This window comes from Carlito syrichta, unplaced genomic scaffold, assembly GCF_000164805.1.
Source record: "Carlito syrichta isolate Samal-C Ts95f unplaced genomic scaffold, Tarsius_syrichta-2.0.1 Scaffold304638, whole genome shotgun sequence".
In the NCBI taxonomy this organism is placed as follows: Eukaryota; Metazoa; Chordata; class Mammalia; order Primates; family Tarsiidae; genus Carlito; species Carlito syrichta.
In genome coordinates, this window is record NW_007248734.1 from 1,223,422 (window position 1) to 1,232,311 (window position 8,890).

Below are 8,890 nucleotides of genomic sequence, written 5' to 3' on the forward strand. Positions count from 1 at the left end.
TACAGAAATTACTTCCTTGTTTATTATCAAGCAAACTGCAGTGTGTTATGCCATAAGTTGTTTTATGTTGTCTATCTCTTTATATCCAAAGGGGAACATACATTATCATAAAAACTTCACCTGCTCTCAAACAAGTGGGAACTAAAGGGAGGCCACTTTACCTGTACAATGACCACTTTTATACCTAATCTTGACGTGTACCCCACATCTCTAAAATAAAATTTCGATTGAAAAAAAAGTTTCTCTGGAAACTACTGGCACCTCATTCACCATAGGTGACTGTATACCCCAGGTCATCAGAGAACATATGAAAGATAAAACACAAGAACTATTGTAAATACCAGCATCTAACATAAACTTCCTTTCTCTTACCATCAGCTTTTTCCTCATTAGAAGAGAAGTCTTCCTTTGTGTATGTGGGAAATATCAAATGTTACAAGGTACATAGAACTAAAAATTTAAAAAAAGAAGGGTGATTCTAAAGATAAACATTTCCAAATCATGGAGCAAAGTTGGCACACTCTTTGTGTCTCATCTAATAATGTTCCTCAGCTATTTCTCTTCACACAAGAAATTTTACAGCATGAAGGACAACTGATTTTGGAACAAGATTGCAAAATATTATACTGGAGAAAGATATTCCTTAAGGCATATGTGTATTGATCTAAAATGTTTTTATTTGAAATTGATTTGTTAAAACGTGATGCCTTCCTTCCTTGTAATCCCTGTCTCTTGACCATTGTACAGAAAGGAAAATAATCATTAGGTATTAACTTATCTAAGGTCACAGCACTATTTTTTTCTGAAGTCACAAAAATTTTTCATAAACATTTTCAAAACCTTTGTTTTTTTCTGCAAGTACTTTGTGTGTTTGCTTTATATTATCTGCTTTGTAGCCATTTCTCTATTTCTCCTTTAAAGTAGTTATCATTATCTCATTCTTGTAGATAAAAAGAACAAAATAAAGGTTTATGTTGACTGGTTCTGGAAGTAAAAATTAGTCCAGGAAAGCCCTGAGTAGATCCACCATCCCATGCCTTGTCAATATCACTATGAAGGAAACCTTCAGACATGACAGTGAGTCTTATAGCCATCATCTCAGTGACAGCAGTAAGGAAGGAACCAACTGCCACTTACCATTCAGTGTTCCCAAATCTCAGAAAGCTGATCTCTGCACCCAGGGCAGAGATGAGCAGAGGAAGTAGCTGCTCCCAGTGACCTCAAATCCATAGCATCTTTTGATTATGTCTATGGTAAGTAATATTTAAAATATAATTAACTTAAAAACATGAGAAACGATATTTTTGTGCAGCCAAGTGCCATAAGGGAGGTAAATCTGGAAGCAACTTTGTGGCATGGGAGTTGGAAAGATTACAAAGTTTGATGTTGCTGAAAGGAATTAAGTACAGAGGCAGCAAATGTTACAGGTGGTGTTGCAGTGTAAAGCAGCAAATATGCAGCAGATTATGGTTCTCATAGATATTAAGCCAGATATTAACTACACCCGATTACCAATAGCACTTCCAAAATGGTAATAGTGAAAAAAAGGTAAAGTCAGAGAGCTCTCCTTGAAAGCAACCCAACAGTGCCCTTCTTACTGCGGGTGGTGGTAACTCCCACCTTCCTTGTTGAAAAAACACTATGACACTCGAGCATGGTATACTAAACTTCCCTGAGCTGAGAGCACTGGCAACCATAATTAATGTACAGGAAGAATCAATGAGACCGAAAATTCATTAGAGATAAAAATGACCACTTTACAGAAGGCATCCTTACCAATGACAATTTAGAGCATCCGTAAAGAAGGTAAGAAAACTTAAAAAAATAAAACCTAGGGAAAACAGCTACCTCAAATTTGGTTCTGCCACATCTTCAATTACTCAATCATATACCCAGAAAACTCTAAAACTACTAGATGAGAAAGAGAAAGGAATGTAATATATTAATCATCTGAAGAAAATCCCTTGGTCCAGAAAATCCTAGCCTCGTGCTACTCAAAGTCTCCTAGGATCTTGTTAGAGATGCAGAAACTCAAGCCCCACCTTAGTCTTTCTTAGTCAAAGTGTTCATTTTAACAACACTCCTTGTTGTAAACATGTTAGGTTTTAGGTTTCTAAAATTCACATGTTGGAATCCTAACCTCCAGTGGGATGGTATTAAGTACTTTGGAGAACTTAGGTAACAAAGTAAAAAGTCCTCATGAATGGGATTAATATCCTTATCAAAGGATTTGGAGGAGCTTGCTGTTTTCTCTTTCTCTCTCTCCTGTCTACCTTGTGAGGGACACTGAGAAAATAGTCATCTGCAATAAGGAAGTTGTCCCTCACCAGACTCTGAATCTGCCTGCATCTTGATCTTGGACTTTGTAACCTCCAAAACTGTGAGAAATAAATGTATATCATTTATAAGCCAACTTGTTTGTGGTATTTTGTTATAGTAGTTTGAACTGACTAGGACAAGGGCAAAGGGACATCAGCAGCAGATCAACCAAATGAGCATAATACATCTGCTTCTGAAGCAGTGGAAGAGAATACTAATTTAATGCTGTCTTAGCAACTTTATACTAATCCAGTTTAGTTTTTCAACTAGAAGTAATTGACATGAAATTACAGCAATATGATTTGAACTAAAGGAGGCAGAAAGAGCTCAAATGTTAGAAAATGCTTAAAAACTATACATTTGCGAAGGGTACTATTTTCAAAAATTTTAGTAGGTCTGAAATACCTTAAAATAATCAGTAAAATTATACAATAAAGAAAATATGGCAAACGTTTTTATGAAAGTAAAATTACCTGCCATCAAAAGAAAAAATAAATAAAATGAGTCATCCCTTTCTCAACTTTGTGTCATAGACCATTTGATCTGTATGGCAAAACACTTCGAACTGGGTAATGTATACACAACATAAATGTATTGCCCATAGTTCTGAAGTTAGAAAGTCCAAGATTAAGGCACCAGCAAATTCAGTATCTGGTTAGGATTCTGCTTCACAAATGTCACCTTCTTACTATGTTCTCATGTGATTGAAGGGCAAAGGGACAAACAAGTTCCCTCAGACCTATTTTATGAAGGCACTAATCCCATTTCTGAGAATAGCCGTCTCGTGACCCAGTCCCCTTCTAAAGGCCTTATTTCTCTATACAAACATATTGGGGATTTGATTTAAACACATGAATTTTGGAGGGACACACACATTCAGATTATAGAATTTCAATGACAACATTTGACTTATAGGGGGCAAGAGCTACAGATGTAAAATCTTACACATTAGGAAGCAAAACAACAAAATCCTGAAGTTCTATGTTTGAATGGAAATATTACTTTGAACCCATGGTTCATATTTTCTAAACATAAAATTTCTGAGATATAACAACTAAATGCAATGTATGATTCTGGTTTGTATCCGAGATTTAAAAACATTGCTGCATGGGGGAAATTAGGATAATTAGAAAATTTTGATTGTAGACTGTATATCAGAGATAGTATTTTATTGTATTTTTAATTTAATATCTCTAGTGTGATTAAGATACAATTCTTGTCTATAAGAGAAGCATGGTGAAGTACTTAGGTGGCAAATGGTCATGATTTCTTCAGTTTACTCCCAAAAGTTTAGCAAAATAATGATATAATAGCATATAGTAGATATATTTGGATCTAGCTATCTAGATATATAAAGATTTATGGATCCATAAATAGACAAAATAAATATCAAAAAATGTGAAGAATTTGTGAATCTAGGTAATATTTATTTTATTATTCCTGAAATTTTTCTACAGATTTGAAATTTCAAAATAATACTTTAATATTATTTAATGTTTGCTGTAATATAAACAATGACCAGTCCTGTCAAGATGTATAAACACAGGGCCCAGATTATGCCCTCTCTATATATATATCAACTAAGGAAACCAAGTCTTTTTTGATAATGATTGATTCTCAGGCTGAGACATAAAATGTACACAATATGTTGCCATACATGAAAGCACAGATGCTATCAGTGTCTGCTAGAGTTGCAAAATAAACTCTGTTGGTGAGAGTCCATGGATCAAAAGTGAATAATGTGAACATTAAGAAGAATCATTTAAATAGATTGAAACATAGTGTTCAAATTCTATGAGTTTATTAAAATACTAAAATAATTGTTTAAATGCTGTTGGCAAAAAAAGCCAAACTTTGTAAAATATTTAAAGAGGTTTATTCTGAGCCAAGTATGAGTGACTAAGACCCAGGGCACAATCCCAAGAAGTCCTGAGAAAATTCGCCTGAAGTGGTTCGATTATAGCTTGATTTTATACATTTTGGGGAGACAGAAGTTACAGGAAGAAAAATAAATGAATACATGTGAGGTTTACATTGACCGGGACTGGAAAGGAGATTTCTGGAAGCAGGATAGAAGACTTACAGGTCATAAGTGGATTCAAAGATTTTCTGATTGCCAACAGGTTGAAAGAGTTAAGTTTTTCCTAAATAATTTGAAATAAGTAAAAGACAAGCTTGAGTTAAGATAAAAGGGCATTGGGGAAGTCAAGATATGTAGATTAAGCTAGCAGTCTTCAGGGAGAATAGCTAGTAACTGGATTAGAAAGTGTCACTCTTTCTAGGGAAAAAGATTCTCTACAAATGCAAATTTTCCCCAAAATTTGTAGGGCCAGTTGAAAATATGTCAGCAAAACATATTTGTGGGTAAAATATTTTTATTTCCTTCAGGACCTGCTATTTGTCATGTGTTGCTAAACCACACCCAGGTTGCAATTTAGTATTTTATGGCCACAGTCTATTTCCTCAGTCCTGTGATCTTCAATTTAATGTGAATACTAGTCAGTTGTGCCTTGAACTTCACAAGGGAGAGGTACAGTGGGGCATGTCTGACCTCCTTATCCATCATAACTTCGAATTTAGTTTTTCAGATTTCCCTTGACCCACAGGAGTTCTGTTCAGTTGATTGCAGAGACTTAGAATTTTATTTTTAGTTTACTATTCCTATTAGTACTTATATGAGATGTCTAAAACAGACTTGTTTGAAAAATGATCATGAAAGAAAGCAATCATCTATTTATCTTGACTTAGCTTTATAATTCTACCATAGGCAGCCATATGATTCTCAGGGAGATATTTCTCTAAAATTATTGCAACTAATAGACAAAGAAGGGATTATAGAAAATATCATTTTACAAACTTCTAATAAAATTCTAGATTTATGCAATGAAAATAAATAACCACTAGTATTACAAAAAGAATCAACTCATTTGTACCTTCTAATAGAAGGACATTAGCCACTTTTAACATATTTTCGCCAAAAAAAATGATAACCTGAATCTGATTCTAGTTCCTATATTTTGAAAGAGAGAGAAAGAAGGAAAAAAAGAAGAAGGAAGAGGAGAGGAGGGGGGAAGATGATGAAGTTAATAGTAGAATGAAGACCTTTTGAGTACTTACTATGTGTTCATTGACTAGATAACTAGAACTGTTTGCAACCCCTATGTAGCATGGAGTTTTGTAGTTGTTATTATTTTCCTAATATTGTCTCTTTTTGATATACAAAATCTTTTTTTAATGCCTGAATTATTTCAGGTATCTTTAAAGAGTTTCCCATATCCTTCTATATACCCAGTTTGCAAACGTTGAAATTTTTATGGGAACTTCATCTTTAAGATGCAGTATAATGCTACAAACTATTTTTGAGTATTCACAAGCTGTTAATTAAACCTGCCAATAAAGGACTTCAACAACAACAGCCAAGACAATGATGAATTTAAGAAACATATTCTTTGAAAATATAGTCATTGAACGAGGATGATGCATCCTTTACAAATATGATGTGTAATAAAGAAGAGGTAAGGGCATTTTTGAAATATTTTCAAAGAAGGAAGTAAATCTTGAATGGTCAATCCAAATTAAATATAGATCACTTAGACAATACTTGATCAAAATTTTACATAGAGAAAATTTACAGATGATTATTCTCTACTTTTACGAATTCTCAGAAATGCGACCACCACCCATATAAATCAATGTTTGCATACCTAACCCTGAATTGTACTCCACATCTTTATAATAAAAAAAAGAAATAGATTAGCAACATCCCAGAAGCCACCTTTGTTGTACTGATTAAAGGAAGAACTAAGGATGAAAAATAAATATGATGATGCTACCTTTAGTAGTGGAGAAAAAGAAAAAATAGAGAAGAAAAAGAGGAAAAGATGAATGGAAGAAAGGAAGAAGGGGAGAAAGAAAGAAAGAAAGAAAGAAAGAAAGAAAGAAAGAAAGAAAGAAAGAAAGGGAGAGAGAAGTAGTGAGAAAAGAAATAGGGAGAGGGAGGGAGGAAAAAAAAGAGATTGAAAAACATCCGCCAAATTAATACCATTAGATTGAAGCAGGTACTAAGGGAAAAATAAAAATTACATTTAGTTGCATCCAGAACAAATATACACTGGATTCTGACTCAAGGAGTCTGAGTCAACTCATAGTTGAATAACTCTGTTTCAGATTATTTCGAACAAGCATGTTCCTCCTTCTTAGCTAAGCACTGTAAAATATAGGATAGTAAATTTAGTGTGAGAGTAAAATTAGCAGTCTAATAGGATATTCCTTTTCTTTCTTAAATAGTGTTTTGCCAGTAAGTACCATCACAGTAAGAAAAACAGTTTTTGCACAAGGGTTTCAATGAACAAATAATGATATAATTTACCTGACACTTCTGTTAACTCACTTTCAGGTATTTTACTGCTAAATATCCAAAACAAGTACCTAAATGTTTCAGCACGTCAGTCTCAGTAATCAAAATAATTTTTGATGCTCCTGCAATCTGTTGTACTCTGCTTAGTAAATGAATCTATACACTCAAGAGTTTAACTCAAAGCATATTTCTGCTGCTACCTGATAGGTATTTGTTTGTTTGTTTGTTTTTTGTGTGCTCTCTTTCTTTTAAAAAAAATTTTCATTTTAAATATGTGGAGTGCAATTCAGGGTTAGGTATACAAATGTTCATATGCAGGTAACTTTGTTGATGAGGTACCCCCTCCCCTGGCAGTTTCCCACTATTGTCAATCCCTTCCTTATAGTACTGCAATAGTTGCTCAAGGTCCGCTTATGAGTGAGTACATATGATACTCGGTTCTTTGTTCTTGTGATAGATCACTCAGTACTTTAGCATCTAAGTACATCCAAGTTGCTGCAAAGTTCAAAATTTTGTCCTTCTTTATGGTGGCATAATATTCCATTGTGTATATGTACTACATTTTTTAAATCCAGTCTTCTTTAGATGGGCAGCATGGTTGGTTCAATGTTTTTGCTATCGTGAATGATGCTGCAATAAACATATGTGTGCAGGTATCTTTTTCATAGAGTTCCTGGTATACTCCCAGAAGGAGGTTTGTGGGGTTCATATGGGAGGTCGATTTTTAGATCTTTTAGGAATCACCACACTGTTTTCCACAGAGGCTGTACTAGTTTACACTCTCATCAACAGTGTAGGAAGTTTTCCCTTTTCCCCACATCCGCTCTAGCATCTGATGTTTTTTGAGTTATTGATGATGCACAGGTATGTTTTCAAAACAGTTCTTTCCCTAATGCTTCTAAATCTTCAGTAATCCAAACTTACAAGCACATTCCTTAATAAAAGCAGACATTTTAAAATTTTATACTTCAAAAATCCTGAATTGTTAAAAGTTTATTTACAGTTCACAAGGCAACTGATTTAATAAAGAACAGATCAAACAAAATTACTTTTTTTAAGGAAAGCACATAAAGTAGGAAGAAGAATAAACTAGCAAAATGTTTTTACTTACTCAAAAAATAACTTTAAGGTAAACTAAAAAGGTATGCTGAGAAATTGATTTAAACTGAAGAAATGACTTTAGATTGCTGCGATTTTTAATCGTTAACTCATGATACAATGACAAAGATCTTGAGTATCTACAAAGCTGCTTAATAGAATGAGAAGAAAAATTTACCTCTTCTTTTGTATATCATAGCTATTTCTCCACAAGTCTATATATTGTAACCATCTTTATTTTTATTTCCAAAATGCACTTATAATTTCAGAAATAAGACGATTCAAAACTCTTATTACAATAAAAATTTTAACTACCGAGTTTTATGCCACTTTTTATGTGGCTAAATTTAAATTATTGTATCTTTCAGCTAGTCCTTTTAAATCTAAAAATACCTTTCAAAAATCTATGTAATATTTCTTATGCTTGCACAATAGTATACTTGGAAATTACAGGCATGTGGTTTTATTGGATTTTGCTCTATTGTACATCACAGATATTGTACTTTTGAAAACTGAAGTTTTTTTGGCGACGTTACATCAGGCAAATCTTTGACACTATTTTTTTCAATGGCAAATGCTCCCTTCATGTTTCTGTGCCACATTTTGGTACTTCTATTTTTTTATTATTATATTAGTTATGGTGATCTGTGATCAATAATCTTTGATGTTACTATTATAATTGTTCTGGGACACCAATAACTGAGCCCGTATAAGATGACAAACTTAATCAATAAAGATGTGAGTTCTGACTGCTCCATTGACCAGGCAATTCTTTTTCTTTCTCCTTCATTTTATTCAGGTTTCAAACAGCTGCAACGTTCCCTTAAGTCAGCACCTAATCCAGAGATAGTTCCAAATACTCTTCAATCCTATGAAAGCTAAGAAAGATGAGATAGCTGCAGAAGAAAAGTTTGAAGTTCACAGAGGTTGGTTCATGAGGTTTAAAGAAAAACATCATCTCTATAATAAGAGCAAGGTGAAGCAGTAGGAGCTGCAGAAAGTTATTCAGATCTTGCTAAGATCCTAGATGGAAGTGGCTACACTAAATAGATTTTAAATGTAGATGGAACAGTCTTCTTTTGGGAGAAGATGACATCTAAGACTTTCATAGCTAAA